Raw genomic sequence first — 14,327 nt, 5'->3', positions numbered from 1 at the left:
ATGTAGATCGATCATCTACATCCTCATAATTAGAGTATTGAAGTTTTTCATAGTTCTGTGTTCTCGCTGACATTACGATCTTAATATATTTTATCGCGTAAACGATTTAATTTAAACCTCTCAACTTAACAATTTCTTATTTTTAAAAAAAACCAAACGATAATTAAAGCAAGTTCTTTCAGATTTTTTTTTTTTTTTTTTTTTTTTTTGTAAATATTAGTCTAATTAAAAAATTTTTCTTACAACTGTGAGCGTTATTTTGTTACACAAGCAAATTTGCCTAGTTCCATATCAATTTAACGGACTGAAAAAAATCTGATGTCCTAGCATTTTGGTAATTAGAGAAGTTTTATTTATAATATTATATTGATACTAAGTGCTGATGCAATTATTTAGAATTGAATTTCAGATAGTAAACTGATTTAATTAAATTAGGATTCCGTACAAATGACGCTATTATGACATGAATTTCAATAAAGATGTTTCAAGATTTCATAATAATCATGATAATAAATTAGAAATTAAAGAAATAAAGGTAGAAAATGTATATTTAGAAAAGTATGTATTATAAAAAATTTTCATTAAATCTTATTCAGATATATATTAACATCGTTTTTAATATGTAAAGAAACTTAATGTTGGTTTGTGTGCGTGTTTTTTTATCGAATTCGATATTAAAAAAAAAAGGCTAACATTGTAAAAAACGCCTAATTCGGCATTTCGACATCTCTGTTTCAAAGTAGAAAACTTATTTCATGGTGTATGTGTTTGTTCCAAGTAATTCATTACACTGTATAATATATTTTTAAATACTGAATGCAATATTCAAATATTGCAAATATAGGACTTTCGTTCAATAAATATGGGACCTAGTTCAATAATCATTTCCAATATCCTATCGCATCGAATACATATGATATAGTTCCGAAACCAAGTAATACTCAGTAGAATATAATAATGTAAAAACTCAGAAAATAATTATTTGCATTATCCAAACTCTCCCAAATTAATAATAATTACATATTCGAATATGAAATAAACGCTATATCTTTTAGTACGTTCCGTGATTGTTTTATGTATTCTAAATTTACAGTATTTATTTTTTTTCACTTGTATCCAGACTTGAACCTAGTTTCATTTAAATTGCCATCGATGTCTTATCCACAGAATCAATGAGTCCTTAACGCGCGGAGTTGATTATGATAATTATGTGTTTCGACTTGATAGGATTACCAACTATTCTGGACCGCCCTTTTAATTTAATAACTGTTTTAAATTTTTAAACTAAGAATATGATCTGAGGTCAAGGAGGAAGTGATTTCTTTTGCTATTAGAATAGATTATGAAAGTTAGGTTCAAATGTAATAATTTTGAAATATATGGGAAACAGAAAAAAATTCTTGAACCAAAATTCTTGATAATCTGCTTAAATATAATACTTTTGAAATTTCTATTATATTAAAAGTTTATAAAAAAAAGTCATTGTGAGATTTTAAAAATTGGTAATGAGTTCTTTAGTCAATAGTAATTACAACTGACGATATGGCGAAATCTAAATGTTGTATCGTTGAACCCAGTTTATTAGTTTAAAATATAATGCCCTTGTACTTGAAAGTAACAGACAACTGATAAAAGGTAATCGATAAATAATTAATAAAAATAATAGGCAACTAAAGAAGATGGTAAATGATATATCTGAATAGAAATGCAGGTGGCAGAAAATATGGTAAAGATGATTTAATTTAATCCTTTTTTTTTTTTTTTTGAAAAGGTATTTCAGCGGTGTTTTAATAGGTGGAGACGCACATCAAAACAAACATATTTCATCACAGAAAAGGAAAAACTGTAGATATTGTAAAATAGTGACACTGAAGAAACAACGGGAATCATTAAAATGTTGTGTAAATTACAAATTTAAAATAACAAATTACAAATTTCCTGGAGTAAATATGGAATATTATTTTTAAACGAGAAGCGACGACGATAGCACCCGCACAAGGCGAGAGAGTTTAGAGATGCATAATTCACGAGTTTTTGAATAACAAATAATTTTGCTATTATTATTTTTAAATATTTGTTCCAAATATCTGTTATTTCAATCATATTATTAATTAAAAATTATTACTTAATATTAAATATAAAATTTATTAATTGTAATTAATACTTAATTTACTAATTTAAGTAACGCGTGATTGAATTAATTTATCTATTTCAGCTTACTTCTTAAATTTTATTTTTTTCAAAACTATTTATTTAATTTCTTTATTGGAGTAAACCATTTTCTGAAAAATTTGAATTAAATATATATATCATTTCTTTAAATTGTTTACTTTAGTTCTAATTGTACCAATAGATGGCGCCAGCAGTAAACGGAATATATCCAAAGTCAAGTCACAAGCAATTATAAAGGATTTCTATGGAATAGTGCATCATCAAATGCGAATATCGGAAAGTAAAGGTTACTCTCATGAAATTGAGCGGCGACTTCACACTAGGGATGACGAATATTTTACGAGAGGTTATTACGTAACTAATATCATAAAGTCCCAAATAATAGTGATCAATTCTTTTCAAAGAGGGGTGTGATTCAAATCCTTGATACAATCTTACTGGTGATATTTCGATTACAGGTTTTGGATCACGATAGAAAGTAACAATCGATACGATATCACTGAAATTTACCGGAGCGGTGACTTCACTGGAAAGTAACAATCGATACGATCTGTCCAATGGAAGCTCTCGAACAAAACAGAAAAAGAGAAATCTGTGAATGGATTGAAAAGTGAACGGAACGGTTATTGTAATTATCGTAACATTGAATTGCATATCACTGAAATTTATCGGAGTGGTGAATTTACTGGAAAGTGTGAAGTCGCCGCTTCATGAGAGTAACCTTGAGTTTCCGATATTCGCATTTGATGATGCACTACTCCATACAAATCCTTTTTAATTGCTTGTGACTTGACTTACATAATTCCGTTTGTTGCTGGCGCCATCTATTCGTAGAATACAGAACTAAATTAAACATATATATTTAATTCAAATTTTTAAGAAAATGGTTTACTCAAATAAAGAAATTAAATAAATAGTTTTGAAAAAAAATCAAATTTAAGAAGTAAGCTGAAATAGATAAATTAATTCAATCGCACGTTGCTTAAATTAGTAAATTAAGTATTAATTACAATTTATAAATTTTATATTTAATATTAAGTAATAATTTTTAATTAATAATATGATTGAAATAACAGATATTTGTAACACATATTTAAAAATAACAATAGCAAAATTATTTGTTATTCAAAAAATCGTCGATTATGCATCTCTAAGCCAGTGTTGATTTACGAAAAGGTTGTCAGTTGCTATTTGAAAAGAAAAAGCACAACTTTTCTTAAATATTTTTCAAAATCTTTTGAATGAAGAATAATCAGAAATGAACTCCTCGCAGCTAAAGGCCATATGGAACAAAGAGGAACAAATTCTCCTAATCGAGAATTACAGCACTACTTTTATGATAAGACGCTTGTAGGACAAAACTCCAACATGAAATCATCTGAGTAGGACACCAACCGGGGTGTGCAAACAGCAGAGCACCCACTGATCATGCCACCTATTCAAGTCCGCACCATCGGAAGATTTCTCCTTTCACTGTTTTCCGTTTGAAATTCAATATAATATTAAATTTTCATATTCATTTTGGCATAATACCATCACTGCAATGATAATTAAAAAAATTTACATTTAATATTGTCACTTAGAATATAAATTCATTATGGTATTATTTTATCAATACGATAATAATCAAACAATATGAACGCCAATTTAAAGATCTGATGAAAACGTTCGCTGTAAAACTTCAGCACAGAATTGCTTAAAAGAGTAAAGACAAGTTCCGAAAAGTCTTTATAGATCCTTGAAATAGATTTTTTTTCCTGTTTGAGTTCCATGATGAAAGATAACTCAATAGGGTATGTTCATATGTTCAGGCGATACTTCACCATCCTCAGAAACAGACTTTCGGTTCATTGGAAACAGACATGCTTGATATAACCCACAATTGCCATGCATGGTAATGATTTGATTTAAGTAAAAAATACTTTTCGATAAAATAAAAAAACTTTGTAACACTTCTGTGATAACTTTGGATTGAAGAGGTGTAAATACTTTAAAAAACTTCTTCAATCCAATTCCTTTCTCAGAGGCAATCTATCTTTTTTGCCATATGAATGGCATTTATTTTATCTTGCTTTGTTTTTAACTTATACAGTGTACTCAGCGAATTCCACATCAATGCTTTTCTTATTTGCTGTCAACTTGGCAAGCTCATCTGCGTTCCACTTCTATAAGTACCTCTGGTAAATTTTGACCAACATAATTTAATCTTAATATATATAAATTACGTGTCACGTTGTTTGCCCGCGATGGACTCCTAAACTACTTAACCGATTTTAATCAAATTTGCACACCGTGTGCAGTTTGATCTAACTTAAAAGATAGGATAGCCCTTTTTTTGAATTTTTAATTAGAATTTTAATTATTAATTAAAAACTAACTTTCCCGCCAAAAAAATCGTTTCATTTTCCCCACCGCCAATCTTATCTTAATATATATAAATTACGTGTCACGTTGTTTGTCCGCGATGGACTCCTAAACTACTTAACCGATTTTAATCAAATTTGCACACCGTGTGCAGTTTGATCTAACTTAAAAGATAGGATAGCCCTTTTTTTGAATTTTTAATTAGAATTTTAATTATTAATTAAAAACTAACTTTCCCGCCAAAAAAATCGTTTCATTTTCCCCACCGCCAAATGAGTACGGCTTCAGTTTCTTTCCCCCAACAGTCATGAGGCTAGGCTTAAGAATTTTCGGCTGATTATTTAAAACGATTCTATTTATTTTTTTAATGTTTGATGCATTTAAAATTAAACATTGTTAATGAATCGATCTTTCAGATTCATTCTTAAGTACTTTTGAATTAAAATAAAACAGAATAAAGGAAATTAAAAATTTCTAATCTGCATAGCGTTACCCCAACTGGCGTAGAAAAACTCACGCATATGCGTTACGTTTCGAATCCGAATGTTCGAATTATTTATGATCCTATCCGAAAACATTTCTCATGAATAAGATATCATTTTCCAGAATTATTTTTTAATGCATACAATAAATTTGATACGTTGCAACGGATAAAGTATCACGATCTATGTTTGAATTTTGTATTACTGTGCACTTTGGCAATTCTCAGAAATAAGATATTTTATTTGAAAATGATTAATTACAAACGTTTTAACGGATCACTGATTAATATAACATACTAAAATTCTGCTTTTTTTTAATTATAAAGAAGTTTGGAAAAATACTTGGAGGTGCACACGGATAATTATTACTTTTCGTTTTGAATGAATTCCGATTCTTTATTTGACTGTTTACTAAGAAAAATGTTGTACGGCAATAACATTTGTTACCGGCGCTGTGTTAAAAGTACCAAGGTTTCACATAAGCTACAATTTAATGGCATAACCACCACGTGTTGCTGAGGCTAAAGTATAAGTTAAATTTATTTCGTAGTAAACGCAATACAATGAAATTCAGTTGTTCTTACTTTTTCAATTTTTGGTATTAGCATAGCCGACCACGTGTTATTTAGACTGAAGTATAAATTGAATTCATATTATAGTAAAAGTAATACAGTGCAATTCTTCTTGCTTTTTAATTATTAGTGCTTCATTGTTCAACAATCTTTAATTAAAATGCATGTTTAAAACAATCATTCTAATGGCGAAGTATTGAAACACTTCGATTGGCCATAAACATGCGCGTACAATTGCAAAATGATCCATCAGCACAAATATTTTCTGAACAATTACTAGATATTGGGAGCGGTAAAATAGAACTGCAACCAAATACGCAATGCATTAAACTGCCAGACAATTTCTGCACTGTTCTTGAGGGAAAAATGAATTAATTCAGAGTATTTTTCCGGATATACAGAGTAATTACTTGAATCATAACTGGCTCAGTTATCGGGCTATTTTGGCAGCCAAAAAATGTTGATGTTGACGAAATTAACCACATAACCTTCGATTAAAGATTGGTTCACCTATTATTCTCCTGCGTAATTTGAATCCATCTCGATTATGCAATGGTACGCGTTTAGTCATCAAAAAGATCACCGGAAATATACTTGAAGCTACCATTTTAACTGGAAAGTTTAAAGGAGAAGTGGTCCTGTTGCCACGTGTTCCGATGATACCATCAGAATCTACGATACCCTTCAAAAGGTTACAGTTTCCAATTCGTTTAGCTTTTGCCATGTCTATAAATAAGTCTCAAGGCCAAACAATGTCCATTTGTGGTTTAGATTTGGAAAATCCATGTTTTTTTCATGGCCAACTATATGCTGCATGTTCACGTGTAGGAAAACCGAGAAATCTATTTGAGTTAGCTAAAGACAGGTTAACCAAAAATATTGTGCACCGATTAGTGCTAAATTAAATTGAAATTAAAAGTATTTATAATTCAAAATAATAAACATTAAGATAGTTTTAAATCTTTTATTAATAAACATTAATAAAAGATTTAAAACTATCTGCCCTACCTACCTCATTTATAAGTTTAAGTGTTACGTGTTTTTTACTAACAACTTTGTAATGTACTCATTTGTTACAAACTTGAAAACAAAAAATAAAGAAATTTAAATTTATTTTTTTTGTATTGATTTTTGCTCAATATCAACGGTAATAGAAAATCAATCATGGAGGTCCCCATGTTTTTTTTTACAAATGGCATCTGTGTAAAAAAGCATGGTGGTCCCCATAACTGGTGTTCTCCTACCGTTTCCCTTGAATAGTTTACTACTATGTAATATAACAAAAACCTTAGCCACAGCAACGAGTGGCCGGGTCTGCTAGTATTTTTATATTTAAGAATCTTTCCCTTTATTCTTAATATATTATTGATCTATTGTTCAAAAGGGAATCTAATGTCATCTACGCTGCCCTTGAATCTATGACATTTTAACATCTTTTAAGTTCTTCTCACTCGAATAATCTACTGCTATTACAATAGCGTAAAACTTCCACCCTAAAAATAGTATTTACATTGTCCAAATTAAATTAGTGGTATTCTATCTGTTTCTAATTATAAAAGTGGATAAGTGCAATATCATCTTTATCACTGCACTTTGATGCATCCATAAAAATGCAATAATCTGGATACACTATCTCTAAAAGGCTCCACTATATCCTTATCCTATTCAGAAACTTTATTTAATTTGATAATCTGAGTTCAAAAGCTCTCCAATCTTTCGTTTTCTTTAATTTCTCTTATCTTTTTGAAAGCCACGATTTACATGGAAATTTTTATGTTCAAACGTAGGTGGATTAGCTCGAAAGAACCTATAAACCTTCATTCATAACAGAACGATAATACTTTTTAATTGCAGTTAAAGGAAGCCTCTATAATTGTGGAAATTTATCGTTTATTTTTACTTGATCTTTATACCACAATTGGCAACCCTATTCAGTATTTTCTGCTATTACAATTAAACAAATTTCCTTCATAATTTGTGAGCTTAGTACCCAAATCACCCTAAAAATTCTTCTAAGCTTTTCATTAATATTATATACATTGTTTCGAGCATCATTTAAATAGGTAGTCAATTGCTTCACAATATTTCCCTTCCTTAACTATAAGTTCTGAATCATTTGTAGAATTGTCTTGTAAAGACTATTCATAAAATCAGAATAGTTATGTATGTCAATCGGTTTTGAAATGAATTGCAAAAAAACTGGAAGAAAGATATAGGTTGAGGCGCAGATAGATATTCTAAGCGTAAATAAATCTTTTAACATGATTCAGTTGTTTTCTAATGATTTTTCTCTTGTATATGAAAACTAATTTCATCGTTGGTCGAATTTTGCTAAACAACAACAAACATTTATTATTCACATACGCAAATCCTTTGGATCAATCACCATTCGTTTCATTGCAGTCCAATCTTACAGAAAGCATTGATTGCCTCAAATGACTAAAAGATGCAAATGCATTTGTAAAATATCGCAAAAGCAACTGGTCTTTTTGGATGATTAAAAAATTTCAATAGCATTTAAAAAATTAAACTATTAAACACAGTTTTAATTGTTCTTTGCTCCAACTGTTGATGCGATAAAAATATTTCTAATGGTTAATTCACTTAATTTAAATACAAAAATTAAAATGATAATTTTTTTCACATGCAGTTTAAAGACTGTTTAAAGGAATTAATTATTTGATTTGTATAGATTATGGAAATAGAATCTTTTATTACAAACAGAAGAACTGCTAATACTTTTTCAATGCAGATACACATTATCTATCTAATCGTTTATTTTTAGCGTATACAAATAGGATATATGTAAAAAAAGATAATAAATAAAACAAATGCGAAACGAAATTATTGGAATTAATACACCAAGAATAGACGTTTTCAAAGTCATCAATTTTTTAAATATCCTTAAGACCGAAAAAAAAAGTATTTTAGAATTTTCTCTTACATTCTATTTTTATTTGAAGAATTCTTCTTAATTTTGTAAAAATCTATTTCCGTTGCATTAATATTATTTAAATTCTTAACATAAAACCTTAAAAATTTTATAGAACGATCTTTTTTTTTTCTTTTTTTTTTTGCTCTGATGGAGCTTCCAATGAATTTAAAATGATCTCCAATATTAAAAATCGATAAAAAATTATAATTTTAAATTGATATTTTCTTTGCCCTTATTCGTAGATTAATTTTTTAAATAATTTCTTATATTCAGTTTAATTTTAAAGTTGGTCTAAAAGTCTTATATTTCTACTACAAATGTTTTTTGTGATATATTCATTGAGCGAAACCGTAAATACAAAAATCATGGAACATTTTCTGATCTGTATGTATTATAAATAATTTTTTAAAGGAAAATTTTGGCTTATTTTTAAAGAAATGAAAATAAATGACATTGAAAAAAATAGAATAAAGCCAAAAAATGAATAGCAATTTATTCAGAAAAAAATTCAAAAACTCAAGAGAATTTAGAAAATTTATAAACTTTTTTTGACAAGTTATATGCAGCTGTCATCAATATAAAAACATTAAATTTATACTTTGCAGTATTTAATACACGTTCCTGATGCGATAACTAAAAAGAAATGATGCAATGAGAAAAAAAGATCATGCAAACGCATCAAAATGATCTACTTTAAGACAATGTGGTTTGTCCAATTGGAATTTATATAGCCATTTCATAAAAAAAAGTCTTAGGTGAACGTTTTTATTAGCAATTAATGCATTTGTATAATCCAACAATATTTTCAGATTTCTTATTCAATATTTTTATACTTAGTGGTTTATTTTTTGTCTATTTGATACTTTGCATTCTCTTTTAGAAAAAAACTTCACACATCAATTATTAACTTTTATTTTCATTAATTTATTTTTTGTATTCGAAATGTAGAGATAATTGAAATCGTTAAATAATTCCAATTTTGTGAAATTAGAGAAACTCCATGCCAACTTCTTTCAGAAAAAAAATTTATAACTTTATCTTTTTATTTTTGAATATGATGGATTGTAAATGTAGATTTTTATCAGAATCTGAAAGAAATTCTTCTAAGGAAACATGTCTCTCTCTCCTTGTGTATATGTTCCTTATAATTCAAAGACACAACTTCCTATTTTATTAAATTAAAGCTACTTTTTCTGTTTAGCTTAATAGTGTGTGTATAGAACTTCCAAACCGTCTTTTAATTTTTGTTTGAAAATGTTTTGCATTGCTTGGAGGTATTTCTAAAATATCAGATCTGAAGATTTTATTTATGCATGTTTACATTAAATAGGAATTTTTTTCAGGGAGTTATTGATTGCGATGTCTTTATTTAATATATAGTAATCGATCGATCATTTATTTCTTGATAGTTTTCAAATTTTGCAAATTCCTCCATAACAATACCTTTATACAAAATGTTCATAATTGAAATCCAGTTATTTAGTTAATTTAATCAAATTTGAATTCTGTATGAATGAAGTTATTCATGATGATTTTCAAAAATTTTTTTCGCGATTTCGTAATAATTATGATAATGAATTTGAAATTAAAGGCGAAGAAGCAGAAAATAAACATTTTTCTTATAGATTTTTTTGTATGCTAAGAGTGTGCACTATAAAACTTTTATCATTTAATATCATCATTCAGAGAAATATTAATTTTCAAATCCAATCTCCATTTTTCTTAAGAATCTGATAAACAAACTAATAACAAAAAATATCACAAATTTTCTTTAACCTCGAAATAGAAGGCATTGTGTAGTGAGCGTATATATTGCCTAAAATATTATAAAACTTTAAAAAAATATTTTGAGATTTTCTTTTATGATATTGACACAGCCTAAAATATACTGGTTTTATTATTTTCTCAATAGTTATTTCTATTTTTGCATCATATTTATTCCATATTATGCAAGAAGTTTACCAATATAAAATTAAAGTAATTATCTATTACCGAATACTTATTTGTATAAGAAATTCTATGAAATTTCTGTGTTGTTGTTTGATATTCTGAACGATGAATAATATTGAAAATATATCGTTAGCAATGCTACTGACCATTTCATGATAAAAAGAATGTTGGGGAAAGGAGAAGTGAGAAAACACTTGAGAATCAAATCTAGATTATTCTTTAAACGCTATTCGTTGCATTTATGATTTTTTTTTCCTAAGGAATTTCTTCTTCAATTTCGTTTGAAATTCATCTTCCTTTTAACTGGATAGCTAAGTGATATCCTCTTCATTAAATAAGCGAGATTTTGCCTGATGATATTTAATTATGGTAATAGAATATGTAATAAGGAGCCCAACTAGTATTCTATGTTTTAATTATTTCTTCATTTAATTTTGAATAATTCTTTAAATTAAATGTTCAATATCTTGAGCAAAGAAAATAATTTAAAGTCTATGAGGTAGAGATCTCCGCTCTTAAAGTTTACTATTATACTAAATAGTGGAAGTTAGTTTCAAAAGTAATTTTGCCTTCAAAAATTTGGAACATTAATAAAATCATTATATTTCCAAAAAACAATTACCGTTTTTTTTCGGGGTGGGAGATTTAGTTTAAGAACATTAAAATTCTGACGTTAAAAAAAGTGAAATAGAGTATTCTATAAAATAAGGGTTGCTCTTCGTATCTCTTGATAATTTGTTTAAATAAATTTAGCATCCTTTTATGTATAATAAAATCTGTGATGAGAAATTTTTCAAAATCGAAGTTTTTTTTTTTATTGCTATAATGAGTTAATTTTTTAAAAAATGACAACAATTTTATTTTAAATCAATTAAATAATGAGCTTTATGACAATTTATTGAATATTGACTGTTTTTTATAACAGGGACAAATAATGAAAGTTAGGATATTTACAAGGATATCCTAACTTTACTTTAGAGAAAACACATAGTGAGTAAATCATAAAATTTTACCTCATATTCTTATATACATGGCATTTACAATACTGCCACGCCAACATAGATCAATATTATTAAACATAGAATTTGCAATATAATTTTTCTCAATATTCCACAAACGTTGATAAATGTAGAATTTGTTTGCTTTTGAAATATTAAGATCAAAAGGATCTCGAAATAGACACTGCTTGACCATACAGATATCATTGATGTAAAAAGATTTTAGCATACATCGCTCAGAAATGACGATATAAACAACTGCTATCCATGTCTTTCTCTTGATTAATTATGGCCAGGTATTATAATTGGAGCATATTTGTCTTTCAGATAGATGCAAGAGTGAGCTCATATTTCTCGCCAATTTGGTTATCGCTAAGGTAACATTCTTGTTCTTCAACCTTACGCCTTATTTGAAGGCGCATAAAAATATTGAATGATTATAACAGCATATGTAAATAGCCAAGCAGCGAGGGACAGAAGAAGTGGCTTCCGTACTACGAACATCCCCCATCCTGTCAGATTCATGGTCTTACCATAGCAAGGTATCTTTATGCATTGTCCATTCACTTCTAAAAGCACATCACGGAGACTTGAAGTATCAGGGAAACATTTCTCTTGCTGTGCTTTATCCGCAGCAAGAACCATGGAAACGACTAGTATTACCAGCATCAGGAATTTTGAAAGGTACATGTAAAGCGCTGAAGAGAAGCCATGTTTGAGAAGAAACGCAAGCATATAAATCATACTAAAGAAACCACAAAGAAAAATGGTAAATACCAAGAAAATGATAAAAGAGAATGAGCTTTCCAACTGCTTAAATATCCCAAATGCTTTCTCATAGATAAGATGATCATGTGGTGTCCTCATACGATGAAGACAAAGGCTAAATAAGTAACAATATAGGGTATAAAATAAGGGAATAGCATACATTAGTGTTAAGTCAGCATATATGTTGGTTAATTCATAAAGAAGGTTGACGAATGTTTTCATCAGATCAGAATAAAATTGCAGGGCTTTAATACAAGGACGTAGATCATTTGGATGTAACAAAGATTGCAGAGTTCTTGTAACAGGTAGAAGACATAAAACAAAAAATACACAAATGGTGATCATTTTCAAAATCTTCTGAAATCTTCTGCTAATCTGTACATTGACATTTTCTCTCAAACACTCTAAATCACTGATTAGATTTCGTATGTTCTTCCTTCTCCAATATGTGAACCACCACAAAATTAAGCACATTGCTTTTTCTACCAAACTCAAACAAGCAGATACTGCAAAAAATCGCATCAGGCAATAGCATCTGAAGGAAAATGCCATTAAAAGCATTATATGAAATACTACTGAACACAAAATCCGGCAGGTGGTTTTAGTTCTGTCTGGACTCAAGCCAATCAAAGAGAAAAGAAACAGAACGGGTTTTAAAATCATTTTGATTTTTAGAGGACTAAGTGTATTTTTTCTGGTCAGTTGCTTCATAATATCCCCTTTTCTGGAATTAAATCGAGAGCCTTTTACGGGATTATCTTGCATAGATTGTTGTTTATTAGGTCAGGACAATCATCTATATCATTCAATTTTAAAGGAAATACAGAAAATTAGAAAAAGGCATAAATTGAAGTGCAGGTAGATATCTGAATGAAAATCAATCTCCTTACACCATTCAATAGTTTTTTTAACCATTGTGACATTACACGAAAACTAATTTAGTAAATGGATGAATTTTGACAGTAAACAATGGACTTAATGCACAAACCTTTTGAAAGTATGGTTCAATCACCATTCGTTTCATTACAATCTAATATTACAGAAAGCGCTGATTCCTTCAAATGTTTAAAACACTCAAATGCATTTTTAAAATATCACAAAAAGCAACTGCACTTTCCGAGCAATCAAAAAGTTTCAATAGCGCCTTTTAAAATTAAACTAATCAAAACAGTTTGAAAAGCTCTGTACGCCTCTGTTAGCAACAATATATTTATTTCTGAAGTTTCATTCTCTGATAATAGAATATAAAAATTAAAAATGATACATTACTTTTCATGTATAGTCAAACGACTGTTTAAAAAATAAATATTTGATTGCTATAGGTTACGGTAATGTTACTGAATGATACGCAATAGAATCTTTGCAAATTGTGTTTCAATATAATCATTCACTCTCTGTATAATCATTCTACTCTTTCGTATACAAACATGATATATAAAATAGTTAATAAAGATATCAAATGCATAATAGAATTATTAGAATCTATCTCGAGAGCTATAGAGATAATCTCAAAATGTCTTAAATATTCATCAGATAGGGGTAAAAATAGATATTTTTGGAATTCCCTTTCACTTTCTATTTTTCTATAAACAGAAGAAATTTTTTCAAGATTTTGATAGTTTCTTTTTAATTCTTTTTCAATTATATTATTATCATTTAAATGTTTGAAAAAAAATATTAGTAATTTCGTAGAATGCTTTTGTTGTTTCTGATGAAAATTGTAAAAAAAAATAAATTTTTTTATTAAATTATAAAAAAGATAAAATTTGTATTAAAACAAAAAATAATTATTTAAAATTCAACAATAATTTAAAATTATTATTGCACTCCACAGAAGGAAAAAGTATGCTGATTACTTTCGCGGATGCGTTCCATCTGACACTATATGTGGAATGAATCGTTTTATTCGTTTTTCTTTATTTTTTTGTTTTGTTTTCCTTCTCTCCCTCTCTTTTTTTATTTTTCTCCTCCCATCCGTGTTTCTTTTTTTTTCTCTTTTTTGAAACAAAATTTCTAATAAATCATTCTTTTTCTACAAATTATTTTAAATTTAAAAATTTTATAAACATGAAATCGATGAAATAGT

This window comes from Argiope bruennichi, chromosome 1 (genome assembly GCF_947563725.1).
Source record: "Argiope bruennichi chromosome 1, qqArgBrue1.1, whole genome shotgun sequence".
NCBI lineage: Eukaryota > Metazoa > Arthropoda > Arachnida > Araneae > Araneidae > Argiope > Argiope bruennichi.
This window is presented reverse-complemented; position numbering follows the sequence as displayed.